The sequence below is a fragment of the Ictalurus punctatus genome, chromosome 15 (assembly GCF_001660625.3).
Source record: "Ictalurus punctatus breed USDA103 chromosome 15, Coco_2.0, whole genome shotgun sequence".
NCBI classification, from domain to species: Eukaryota; Metazoa; Chordata; class Actinopteri; order Siluriformes; family Ictaluridae; genus Ictalurus; species Ictalurus punctatus.
The window spans coordinates 13,043,780-13,057,541 of NC_030430.2; the positions used below are offsets into that span (position 1 = coordinate 13,043,780).

General features: G+C 36.7%; 1 protein-coding gene across 1 annotated transcript in view; it reads left to right on the forward strand.

Moving 5' to 3' along the window:
• The first annotated feature begins 1,586 nt into the window (after positions 1-1,586).
• Positions 1,587-13,762, forward strand: part of plagl2 (pleiomorphic adenoma gene-like 2) — a 48,759-nt gene continuing 36,583 nt past the window's right edge. The window contains exon 1 of the mRNA XM_017486369.3: positions 1,587-1,767. The gene's annotated coding sequence lies outside the window, so the exon portion shown is untranslated. The remainder of the gene's footprint in view (positions 1,768-13,762) is intronic.

Below are 13,762 nucleotides of genomic sequence, written 5' to 3' on the forward strand. Positions count from 1 at the left end.
CTTCCTGGAATTAGTCAGCCTGTTTCTCTGAACATAAAAACGTGTTTTCATTGTTAACATGGAGCTTATGGAAGACCCCTGTGATCTCCTCACCTTCCCCTCCTGCCTCTGTGTCTTCAAACCCCGCACACTAGTAAATAGTACGTTCAAGTACTCCGTTACCTACAAAACTGTCGGATTTAACTGTATGCTAATTAGTACACTGCCTCATTCTGACTACACCCAAAACTCATATTTATTAGTGAACTACTATTATACTATTTAGTTTTTACCGGTGCTAGCGTACTATTTTGACATAGCGTACTATCCTTACATACCATTTACGTACTGCAGTATGCTAGTGTACTGTTAAACACGTACGCCCCCCCCCCCCCCCCCTCTCTCTCTCTCTCTCTCTCTCTCTCTCTCTCTCTCTCTCTCTCTCTCTCTCTCTCTGTCCACTCACACATCCATCAGCAGGGCCGCTGGTGTGGAGGGGGTTGGGGGTTGGGGAGCTGAGGAAATGGGCTCACAGTGCCCTGGAAGTGATTCCTTTTCTCCACTAAAACACACAAGGTAAAACGAGATCACCGCAAAAACAAACAAACAAGCAAATAAACAAATGAATCACTTATGAGACTTTGGTTCTCTTCCTCCTCCTCCTCCTCCTCCTTATTATTATTATTATTATTATTAATAATAATAATAATAATAATAATAATAATAATAATAATAATAATAATGAATCATTTTAATGAATATTGTATAGGAACATGTTATTAGAGAAGTGCATTTAAAACTCAAACAAGAAATCATGTACAACATTATAAACACAGCATTGGCTAATATTAGTTAATAGAAAGCGTTTTTTCCCCAGAGCAAGTGAGACCTTTTGCTCGATCTACACAATCTTTGAATCCCAGAGAGCATAAAACAGCTCATTGCGTGTAAAAACAGGTTAATTCAGTAGTGTATTTATGCCTAAAATGATAGCCTTAATGACACCCCAGTACCCAGTACCCATTAAAACCCAGTACCATACAATATGCTTATGATTATTCATTAACGACGAAGAAAGTATCCGTGAACGTAGTCTATATAACTGATTGCAAGAGCCAACTGTGTGTCTAATTGACTTTTAATGCATTGTACCATTCACCACAGCTGGTAATTAACAGTCTAATAACGTAAAAATATGCTAAACATGTGTTTTCAATGAAATTATTGAAACTTTCAAAAATGGAATGGTTAAAAGTATTTAAGGTTTAATAAAATGTTAGGCTAACTGACTGCATGATGGAAGAAATGTAACATGCTGCATAATCTCATTGCGAATCTTCATGCAAATGTTTGTATTACTGTTTTAGGCTATACTAAACCAATTTAATGGATTTCCTACAAATTCTTGTCGAATCACACACATGTTGCTAAATGATAGGCTATTAGCCAGTCCATAAATATTTAAAACGAATAATTAAAAAAACGATTAATTATTATCATAATCCACTACAAGCGACAACGAAACACACACACACACACACACACACACACACACACACACACACACACACACACACAGTTTAGAGCCCCGGTAAAAAAGTTTGTGAAAGTGGCCTGACGTCACACTCCCACAATGCTCGCGCCCCAGAACTCTGGCGCTGCAGCCTGAGCAGAGCGAGCCACTCAGGCCCCGAAAAAAGCCAAAAATTATAGAAAAATTGTCAAAAAATAATAAAACAACAGATCCTGAGGAGAAACCCCGGAAAATGTGTCGTGGGATCTCCCGCGGTAAGTTTGCGCTCACTCGGTGACGGAATGTTACCGGGTTTTCTTCTGAAATTGACTAATGCGGTGCTGGAAAGTTTTTTGCTGGTTAACTGCTCGCTTTTTTTCCCTGCAAGTCTTCAAAATGTGGCTGCACGTTCTGCTGTATGCACGCGGGTTGTTGTTGTTGGTTTTTTTTTTAATTTTATTTATTTATTTAAAAACAAGATCCGATAATCAAACATAGGCTAATCGAACCCAGTCGATGTGGATTATTGAACGAGTGTTTAATTGGGAACGTTAGCGTTGTTATTTTCTCTCGGTACGACGGCATTTATTGTTTGTTTGTGGGGGTTTTTTTGTTTGTTTTTTTTTGCTCGTTTTTGCTAAAGCCACTGAAGCGTCGGGCATTTAATTTTAATTACGCGACATCGCTCGCGCTTGCACGGGAAAAACCTGTTCGATAAATACGGCTCCGATATGAATAATTCAGTCAGTAAACAAAATGCATTCGGTGGCTCATGGCTTCAGCTCTGCCAGTTGATGTTCGCCGTGACTTTGGCTCGAACAGTGCAGTTTTGAGCAATTTCTGAATGTTTAACGACCCTCGAAGCATGTCTGTGCTCTGCCTGGGAGACCCACGAGTTCCTGTTGGCTCTCAAACTTTAGTTGAGTTGCAAGCGCGGTTGTTTCTCCGGCCGCACTTTTAATCTCTTGTCGCTTTGCTCGCAGCCGTGACTCAAAATCTAAAAACGGCTTTTCGCAGTTTACACTAGACTCATGAGTTGCAGTACTTCTACCATGCTGCAATAGTTTATCTCGTGATTGTCGTTTGCCACAAGTAACCTATGTTTCAGCCGGACACTGATTTGTTTTCTGTTTTTGTGTTTTTTCTTTGTGTGTGCGTGTGGTTCTCGAGGGGTAAAGAAGTTATATGGGATAACAGAATTTTTTTTGGTAGTAGTAGTAGTGGTGGTGGTGGTGTGTGTGTGAGTGTGTGTGTGTGTGTGTGTGTGTGTGGGGGGGGGGGGGGGGGGGGGGGGGTTCTTGCACCTCCTTATGCAGGAGATTACCTCACTCAGTATTCAGTTGTTTTTCTTCACTGTTTGTTGCACATGCTGTGGCTGTTTTGTGGTTTTGCTTGGTTGGATCAGACTCCGTTTTAGGTTCAATAACGTTATTGGAATGAATCCGCTCTGCTTCGTAAAGCAGTCATGTACTAATCAATGTAAATATGCCTAGTTTATCTAATTAATGCATGATCAACAAGTTATTTCACGGTGTGCACGACATTCATTGTCAGATTAAAATAGCGAAATGTGCCTTTTAATCTAAGCGAACGCCTCATCTGTTGCAAATTAAACGTGTCGGTTCGTTCCTGCAGTTTATCTAGAGCCGTTAGCCTCTCGTCTGTGGCGATAAGCACGGCTTTATAAACTGATACGGCGTTATTACGACTTTATAGTCGTGTAAACATGCCTACAGCACCTGTAGCTCCTTTACGGATGACGGTGATACACATTTTACGCTTATTCGCATCTTACTCAAGTCACAGTCACCCCGCCCCCTCCCCCCCCACAAGCAAATGTGAGATGCTCCAGCCTTTTAAAACCATTTCATCATTGTTGATCGACAGAGAAAACACTGATGGGTCTGTAACGGGGCGCGAGCTCGGTTTCCACTTCCACTGCCTCGAGCTGCAGAATAAGGAAATGGAAACGAGGCGCGTGATGAGACACTACTTTTGTTATTGACGCTTTTTTTCTGCTTGAGATCTTTTTTGGGCTCATCATGGGAGTTCTTAAACCTGTTTTCTTTTGTGCATAACTTTAAACAAACTAAATCGTAACTGTAAAATATTTCACTTCTTGCAGTCCCCTGGAAATTTATATGGTTCTGTAGAACACGTGCTTGTTATTGCCTTTCACAGATTGCATACTGACTGAGGAAAAATGTAAATTGATTTTCTATGTATTTTTCCCCTTTGGCTGTTGCTGTACGCCTGCTTAAACAAATATCACTAAATGCAAACATCTTGTGAATCATACAAAGTCATACATACAAAATAAAAAATCCTTACCTTAGCTGCATAAAGGACATCAGCTGACGCTTTGTGAAACTTTAGTGTTCAGGCATGGGGACTGGACTCTTGTTAGGTTTGCTGCAGTTACATTTTGCAAAACAGTTGTTACTGATACATATGTTGGAGTTCTTCTGCAGAACATCTATGCTGGTTAGTGTTCTTAGCAAATGGCATGCAGATTTTAGTCATCAAAACAAGTGTAAATGTTTCCCAGACTTACTTTTCCTCAGTGTTTAACAGGATAAAATAATTTTGCTCTCTGTTTGTAAATATTTCTCTATTTGCAAATGGTTCCTTATTTTTACATGGTTATTTTGTGCAATAATGTATGTAGTATAGCAGGACGTGAGCATTGGGTACATGTAGGTAGTGCTATTCATTCCAACAAAAACTGCCAGAACTTTTCATACTGCATCTGTCCATGTGCTCCCTGAAAAGGCAGCACATTACATGCCTGATTCAGTGTGTATGTGTGTGAGGAGAGCAAGAGAGAGAGTGAGCATGTGTGTCGACTTTTTTTTTTTTACTCTTCTGAAGGCTTTGCACAATCCTGCAGCACATCGGTGGGGAAGCAGGCTGATTATCATGAGAAAAGAGCATCAGAGGGGTTAATGGGTGGAACAGGCTCTGGAGCACACAAGTGCTAGTTAATAACTGAGCACAGAATTGGGTCGAAAACTCTTCATAAGAGTCCTCATATCCTTATTTTATGACTGGAAGGAGAAAATAGGGAGGGTGCTGGCACTTGGAGGGGCAGAGGGATTGCCTGTGCCATTGAAGAATCTGGTATATGTTTGTTTGTTTTTTGTCTTCCAATTTTGTGGAATTCAATTTAGATTTGACAGCCTGAACAAATGTACCGGTGCTTGGCTTTGGCCATATAGATATTCTGTCTGTACGTCTGTGTGGGTCTGTGTATCTGGTCAATGAGAACATGTTATGTATGTCAGTTACTATTCAAACAAGGCAGTGGGGAGTGTTTATTTGGCTTAGTCCAGTGTCACTGTGTTATGAACAGTAGCAGTGACTGTTGAACCCTGTGGGTGCCCTGGGTCACCCCATAAAAGAGAAGAAAAAGGACCAAGGGAGGAGAGAAAGATAGAGATAAAATCAGGCCAAGTTCATAAAGCCAGTATAACTCTTCCTCTTGTCAGAATTATATGCTTTTTGTCTTAGAAGCTTGAGGAAGACATTGCTTCACCTGCAATGTGACAAATATTATTATATTATGTGATAAATATTAGGAGTACAGTATATGTTATTGTAGTAATATGGTTTTTGAAAAGTAAATTAATCTACTTTTTTTTCCTTCATAATTTCAGCATAATTTGCTTGTTAATAAATAAACAAATCCAGGCAAATTTGATGATGTTTGTGATAGAAACTGGAGCTGTTCTTTGTTTTGTTTTCCCTACCACCAGTGAAGTATTTATATTCACTGAGTATTTATAAATCTGTAAAATCAATTTTCTTTGAGTACTACTTTTCATTATAACTTTCTGCATGCACCTAATGGCAGCACGTCATCAAATTAGTTAATGGAATTTGGGGCTGTTAATACTCATCAGAGGAGCTGCAGGAAATCAGATTAGCTATTGAAAATTGTGGGGAATTAATCTGGAGCATATAGCAAACATAAATACAGGAAGTCTGTTGGGTTTTGAATATACATTTTATATATAAAGTTGCCAACTGTGGCAACACAAACGCTTAGTTTCGATGGCATAGTAAGAGATTTTCAAGTTGCCTTAGTAGACCTCCTCGTACTCTACTAGCAGACTAAATCTAAATAAACATAAACTGTAAATGAAAGAGTAATCTAGTACACACTTTAGTTGTGTTGAATGGCTGTAGTTGTAGGCTATGGTACTAACACAAAAGAAGCAAAAGCCTGTCATGCGTTTGGGAAGGGACATGAATGCAGCGCATGTGAATCAAAGTGAGAACGAAATCCTGAAGTAGTTCATACAGAAAACATGTTGTAGATCAAAACCTTATAACAAAACTATCATAACACCATTCAATCTCTATGACTTCATGAATATATTATATTAATAATTTTCTGTGAGGCAGCTTTTACAGCATGGAATATATGTAGTATTAAAAATGTTACAGATTAAAAATATTAAAATGAATGTATTATAACATCCAGCAAAGCTTCATTGAACAAATTAAGATAAAGCACTGCTAAGCTTAGTGATTACAAAAATCTGAGAAGTGTGTGGACATAGCCAGATATACTACTGAGCACATTTGAGTGGCTTTCCCAAGATTAAAGGCCTGCTATGCCACACAAGCAGAACTACACGTAACAGCACAAGCAGGAGGAATCATAATTATTTAACGCTACACATACAAACCTACTGAATTATAGAATTGTTAGTTTGATGCGCATGGTAGCTTTAGTATGGTAGTTTTTTGCTTTTGCTTGACAGGTCGCACAGACTCAAAAAGACAGTTTCAGTGTGAATGCATAGTTTTGGTAAATGCTATGTGGGAGGGACAAGCGACATCAGCCGAGTGATTAGAGAGGATAAAGCTTAATTAAGCCTTACCCAGGAGTAGGACTGCCAGCTTGTATCAATAGGGGTGGAATTCTGGCAAGTAAATGTAGACATTGGAAAGACACCAATTATTCATACTTTGTACATGCATATTTTGTGCCCACAAGACCAACAGTAAACCTTATTAGAAAGCAACCACAGATTTAGGCTTTAAACGTTTCAGTCCCCTGGTAACTTACACTGCTTTTGTAAACAATTCTGAGTTGTGATGTTGCTTCAAAATGGTGGATTTCATACCAGCACAATCTGACCACATTTATTTACATCTGCAGAAGATTATGAAAACATTTTTTTTTTAAAAAAGAGAGAAATCATCTCTTCTGTGCCATTTACTAATGTTGGATGGACATTCATTTGTCCTTTTAAATGGCTAAATTATGAGAAATAATTTAAATTAGCATGCTATATTTTTTGTTATTATATTAAAAACACTTTTAATATTACCTTGTAAATCTTAGAGGAATCTTAGTTTATTGATTTGAGCTTCATTCTTTTTTTTTTTTTATTTAGCCGATGTGAGAAAATGAGATGAATTTTTATATTCAGAATTTGGGAGGCTTTTTCCCAAAGTGCTTACTATTTTAGTTTAAGTCCTACTGTTATAAATAACTATTATAAGAAAGATACTACAAATTCCATTAAAATATAGTCTTTGAACATGTAATGGTGATTCAAAGCAATAAAGTTTGTTTATTTATTTAGTAATTAATTTATTCTTTCATTCATTTTTATTAGAGGTTTAACAGGAAGAAATCCGATTACTGGGTAATATTTCTTTATTTAATGTAATACCTTCAATGCATAATCTTTTGACTGAATCTTCATTAGTTAAATATCCAGAAATGTAAATACTTTTAAATGTTGGTATGCTACATTAACTGAAAATCAAAACACTTTTATTTTGTAGATTTAAAAAGTTAAGATCTAAAGGAACAGCTTTAAAACCTTTCTCATACTTGTTTTCCAATAATGCTTGTGGGCTTTAATGTCCTGATTAAAAACACAGTATTATAGAGCCGGCAGAAGTGTTGAGGATCAGAGTTTTATGGGGCAGAGTGGGCCGTTGCCTCCGGAGTGGTGTTTAAACACTAATGGGCACAACTGCAAACCCTAACCCAATTAACCTCTCCATTATGAGGGGAAAATCCTGAAGTAACGTGCGCTGATTTTGGCATTGCTTTTTTCTGGTAGACTGATAGTGAGCTGGGGACTGAGAAATTTAGCTTTACCTACATAATTTTCCTTAGAACCACACACATGACCACAAACACTTAGGCAAATCAGATTGCATACTCTCAGCAAACATCCACTAACAAGCACCCAAAGGTCACACATGCATAGTTTCAGATGCCCCACTTCTTGGACTGGCACACATTCTGCACAGACTGCACTTGCTGTATGTGATGTTCAGAGGTGGTAGGAAGACGCTAGATACTTGAAGCACATGCTGAGTTGAAGCCCGGGTTTTGAACACAACCACCCAGCTGTGGATTTTTAGGGGCTATAACTTAATTCATCATGAACCATCATGCCAAAGGTTACTCTTATACCTCTCTGTGCTACATACAACCGTTTCCCTGGCTATGATTTTAGCCTCAGATGTAATCCTGTTGCAAGAATCACTGGTTTGATGTCCTTGTAATTATGAAGCTGTTCATTTTAAACTGATATTAAAAAACCTTGCGCTTCAGAAATTCTGCACACTTGGTGTTTTCTGGTAATTTATTTCAACTTTTTTAAATTGTTGGGAGCTTGTAGTGTTGTGTAACATGTTGACAGCAGTCTAGGATTTCACAGCATTCAACGATACTTTAAGGAAGCAGTGCATGCCACACGGTTTAAAGGCGAGTGTAAGTTTGGCAGGAAACACAAATCCAGCATGGACATCTGTCAGAAATGTTGCAAGATGTTGCCAGGTTGAGATTGTTGCATTAGGGAATTATTTAAATGCTCAGAACTCATAGAACAAAAATGACATGTTTCAGCAGACATTTGTACTCTATCCTTGCGAAAACAGGTACGAGCTGAAATTTGAGCTAGATTGAAAAGAAGAAAAGTGCTTAGAACTGTTTTAGCATCTGTTTACCATTCCCTCTGGGGGAAAAAAGTAATCGAATGAGCTGCAATAAGAGATCAGAGGATGGGCAATTTTAAAACAAAACCACCCAAAATGAGCAGCTCCATAGTTACAGGAACACAGTCATGTGCTGAGAATGTGCCAAAATTCTAGTGCCCTTCTTATGAATCATCAAGAAGAAGAAAATGGAGAGAGTAAAAGAGAATAGGAGGCAGGTATGGGGACCACTACAACTGCAAAAGTCACTTAAAGTCATTAAAAAAGCAGCCGAAAAGCAGGGGAGAGTTAATTCACAACATTGCACACACCGGATGCTCGTAAACAGAAAAAAACCCTTAGATTCCCATGTATAATATAGTTTCGAGTTTGTGGATGCATGATTGAGAAGGAGAGCAGTTGATTAAAAAAAGGGCGTGTCATTACTGAGATGACATTTAGTCTGATGCATGTACACATTTATCAAACTGTACAGATTGAAACACTTTAAAATTGTTTAAAATGATTTCACATTAAAATGTTTTCTTACACCAGACATGAAAATTAATTCTATGAGTTTCATGAATAAGCCGTTACACGTTCTTGGGGAATTTGCAGTGTGTTTAGGGACAGGAATGTGAAATTTACCATGAGTAACTTTGAAACTGAAAACTGAGAATCAAAGAATGCAGTAAATAGGGAAGGATATATGGACGTCAAGCAATCACATTGTGCTACTCTCAGATTGACTCCAGTTTACACAGTCAACTTACACACACATACTTCACAGCAAAACTTACACTGATTTGGGCATTTTGTTTTGTAACAACAGTCCCCAAGATACATTTATGCATTTGCTTTTTGCTTAATGCATTTTTATGCATTCATAGACTGAGACACACATCAATATTAAATATTCAAACCTGTACATCCTCAAAATGTGCTTGGGAATGAGTTCTTAACGAGTGTGTGTCATTTTAGATGTTTCTTTTGTGTGGTATGGTCATGGTCCAAAATATATAAAGCACACTAGGTGCACAGTTTTGCCCTTTCTTTATTATAACACATAAAGGCTTTGAAATAGGACTGGAAGAAATGATGGTATAATATTGATATTGTGATAAATTATGAGATACTGTGGATTTCGTAATATAATTTTTATTACATTCAATGTTTTAATAATTACAAACTGATTGGAGGCAGCTTATGTATTTAAGTATAGTATATAAATAATTAAATAAAATGCATTTATTATACATTTGTTTATGAATAAGAAACAAGTTATTATTTAAACATTTGTTTCTTAATGGAACACTACTGTATTGCTGTCAGTTTGTGAGCAATCATATATTTTGTGATGCATGTCTTGTATCATAGAAATGCCTTTGAGAGCTGTAATATTTTTATTTATCATTTTGCCCACCCTTACTTTGAAATTAATTGATTAGTTGAGTCAGATTTGGCTAATAAAATGAGAGACAATATCGATTATTTGGTTTAATTGGCTACATGTTAGAATATTTTAAGTTAGTCATTAAAAGAAGCTGCCATTAATGTTAATAGATTTTATTATAGTTAAAACAGCTTTTTACAGTAATACAGTTTAATAATGTAAAGCAAAGATGCTTTTAAAAATAACATAAAAAGTTTGTAAATATCAAAACATTTTCTCTAAAGAACAGTAAACATAAAAAAAACTAAACCAAATCAATATGATTGCCTTTTAATTGCTTTTAAAATGGCACAAGTTCTGTTAGGTACACTGACATGCACTTTTATTTGGAAAATCAGCTGGTAGGTTGTTTCAAGCATCTCAGATAACCTACCACATTTGTTTTTCCAGACTTAGACAGTCACATAGTTTCTGTCTCTGCAGGCTGCATACAACCTTGATGATGTTTTGATCACAACCTAGAATATGTTACTTTCTTCAACAGCATGCAAATTAATTCTCCAAAACATTGCTGTCCTATAATAGTCATCTAAATATATATATAAAAAAAAATATAAAGCATTTGTACAACACAGTACATGTGTATTCCGTGTTAGGAAGATACCATACTTTTCTATAAAGTCCATTCATGTACTTTCATAATGATTCTATGTGGTATTAAAGATAGGGATACACCAAAATGAAAATTCTGGGTTGATAACAATAATGGATATTTTTCAATAGTCTCAAATGCAAGACTCTTTGAATTTAATAGAATCTGGTGCATCATCAATAAACATGGCCAAGACCCATATACTCTCACAGAAAGAGGTCATTTTAACTGACATGGCAGAGGACCAACCACAAACCTTTTCCCTCAGTCCAGCTGCAAACATGAGATTATCTCGCTGCTAAAGCTGTGATCTTTTATTTCCAATCTGGTGACTGTATCTTGTTCAGAAAAGCTCATTGTCTCAGGCCAGTCAGATTTGACCCTACAACATTCTGAAGCATGTGGCCAGAAACGTGTACAAATGATATCTGATGGAGTGTTAGAGGCTTAAACTAGCTCATAGCAATGCCAATGTCAATAAATGTTATTAATTTGGCACAGATACAGCGTGTACACTATCAGTGTGAGACTTCTTGAAGTCCACAAGGATGACTGGTTATGTATAGTATTTTGTTGAGGTTTTAGTAACAAAAGCACCAATGATTATACATTATACATTTAGACATTTTTGTTCAGCACTTATAAGTATTTAATGAAGAAAAAAGTGAAAATTAAACCATTATGACAAAAATAGTTGGTCCCGGTAATTACAGTCAGAAACAAGGGCACAGATACTTGCCAACAACAACAACAACAACAACAACAACAACAATAATAATAATAATAATAATAATAATAATAATAATTATTATTATTATTATATACTTCGTAAAATGTACTATGATGTTATTAAATCAACATTATATTGTCATATTGCCCAGCCCTAGTATTAGCTATTTATATTATATTGCAGCTATAGATATTATATTGCATTTGCAGTTGCAACAAAGCAAAGACATCTATTATAATAACAGTGACAGTGGTAAGATTGCTGATTTGTAAATGGGACACATTTGTCTTTACCAGTGGCAAAAAACAGGATACAGAACCATACAGACTTATTGGTGCGCTTTGTAAAGATGATTGTTTCAGATAAGTTTTTCACTCAAACAATAGGAAAAACTATTTGTCTTTTTTCTAACAAAATACTTATAATTAGAACTACTTAATAATAGTATTAACAGTATTGTTTAATGAATAATATTTTCTCGCAAACATATACAGTACTGTGCAAAAATCTTAAAAATGCATCAGTAGTCTCAGATACATTTTGTCCTGGTTTCTAAGGAAATTAGCTGGTAAAGTTTTCTAAACATCTGGGAGAAACTGCCACGTTTTTATTTGAGACTTCAGTTTCTGTTTTTGCAGGTAAACTTGGTAGCCTTTATTATTATTATTATTATTACTATTATTATTATTTTGTCTTTAAAATGGACTATTATATAATATGTTACCTTCATTACTGACAAACATTTTTCTGTAATATTTTTGTTGGAAAAATAATGTTTGGAAATCTAAATGCAAACAAATTACCATTCTTGAAAAATGTTATTAGTATTATTTATTTGGTCTCAGTCTCTGTTGTTTCCTTTAACCACATCCTGTTTCCCTCGGGTATAAATATGAGGTTGGGCACACGTAAATTTCTTTTGTCATTACCTGCAGAACCTGCAAAACAAAAGAGACAGATTGTTGTTGGCCAGCACTAATCAAGTAATGGATATTAAAAAACACAAGCAGTTAAAAATGCCATTAAGCAAAACTGGGACCAAAACAAAACTTTCATGTCTGAAACAGTTGGAAATGTGCCAGGAATTGGTCCGATGAACACACAGTCTCAAAGATCACAGCTTTAGAATTGCACAGTTTAGTTGATTCTTGTGGTTCTTAAGTTTCAGAATCTGTTAAATTCCACTTACATAACAGCAAGTTATTTGAAACTGTTGCAAGAAAGAAGCCCTTCCTGAGAGCATCTCACAAAATGCACCATCTGAGCTTCTCAAGCATCAAAATAACTAAAATTTATGTGTTCATGTGAGACCAAAATCAAATGTTTGGTCACCTGTTTGGTGATAAAATGGGGCCATATAAAAGGAAAAGGATGTGATACCCCACTGTAAAATACGGTGGTGGATCATTGTTGCTTTGTTGCTGTCTTGTTATTGGTGGTTGCAAAGATTGATGCCATCATGAATTTTGGTAACTACCAGGATATTTCAGACAAAAACTCCAATCTTCTGATTTGAGCCTTTCTTAAAACTTCTTAAAACTTGGTCTGAATTGAAGAGGGAAGTCCACATGCATATAAGGAATATACAAAAAAGCTTAAGTGTTCTGTAGGTAGGTAATTTTCTTTAGGGCAGGTGTGGATTTGTCTTTCAACTTTAGGTCAGTATGGTTAATTAATATCCACTGCTTGTGCAGTGTCTTGAGTGGTCAATATTTTCAATGTTCAGTAATTTTATCCTCCAGACTTTCCTCCCTCCATCTTTCTGCTGCTCTTAGGGATTTACCAATATGGGAAATCTAAAGTCTAATATTTTCTCATACCTAGACATTCATAAAATATAGAAACATACTAGATATACCTGAATTAGGATTATGGAGATTTAAATTAGCGGAGCAACAGTTAGAACACAAAAATTAAAGATGTCTGCTGAACCATAGCCACATCTGAGTACAATAAATACATAATCAGGTTTGAATTATTGGTCAAATCTAAGCTTTGGCCCGATGCCAATGTGATATTTGATATTATTGTGCATCCCAAGTTGCACTCTTCTTTCCTTTCCCTGTAACAAGTCTAGATTAACCACAGCTCACCCCAGTGGCAGTAGTGTGGAATCGTGAAAAGGGAAGATATATGGACACCCCACTGCCCCAAGAGGGAAAAGGGGGGCTGAAAATGGAGGGAACAGAGCAAAGGAAGAGGATAAGAAAAGATAGGACAAGTCCCAGTGTTAACAAATGGCCTTTCTTTCTTTCTTCCTCTCCCTCTCTCCATCCCTTTCTTCTTCACAAAATCTGGAACAACAACGGGGGGAGGAGGGTGGGGGTTGTGGAGAAGAGGGAGAGAAAGAGAGGGAGTGAGTAATGAAAGTGGAGAGAGCGGACTGTGGCTCTCTTTCTGTGTGCCCTCCAGTGCCAGTGTGAAGTTTTCAGTTTGATTGAAGGGCTCTTTTCTCTGCTGTGTGGTGTGAAAGTTGTCCTAATTGAATGATAAAGTGGCCTGAGATGGAGTCTGGTGAATAGGCAACAATGCGCAGCCTGTGTG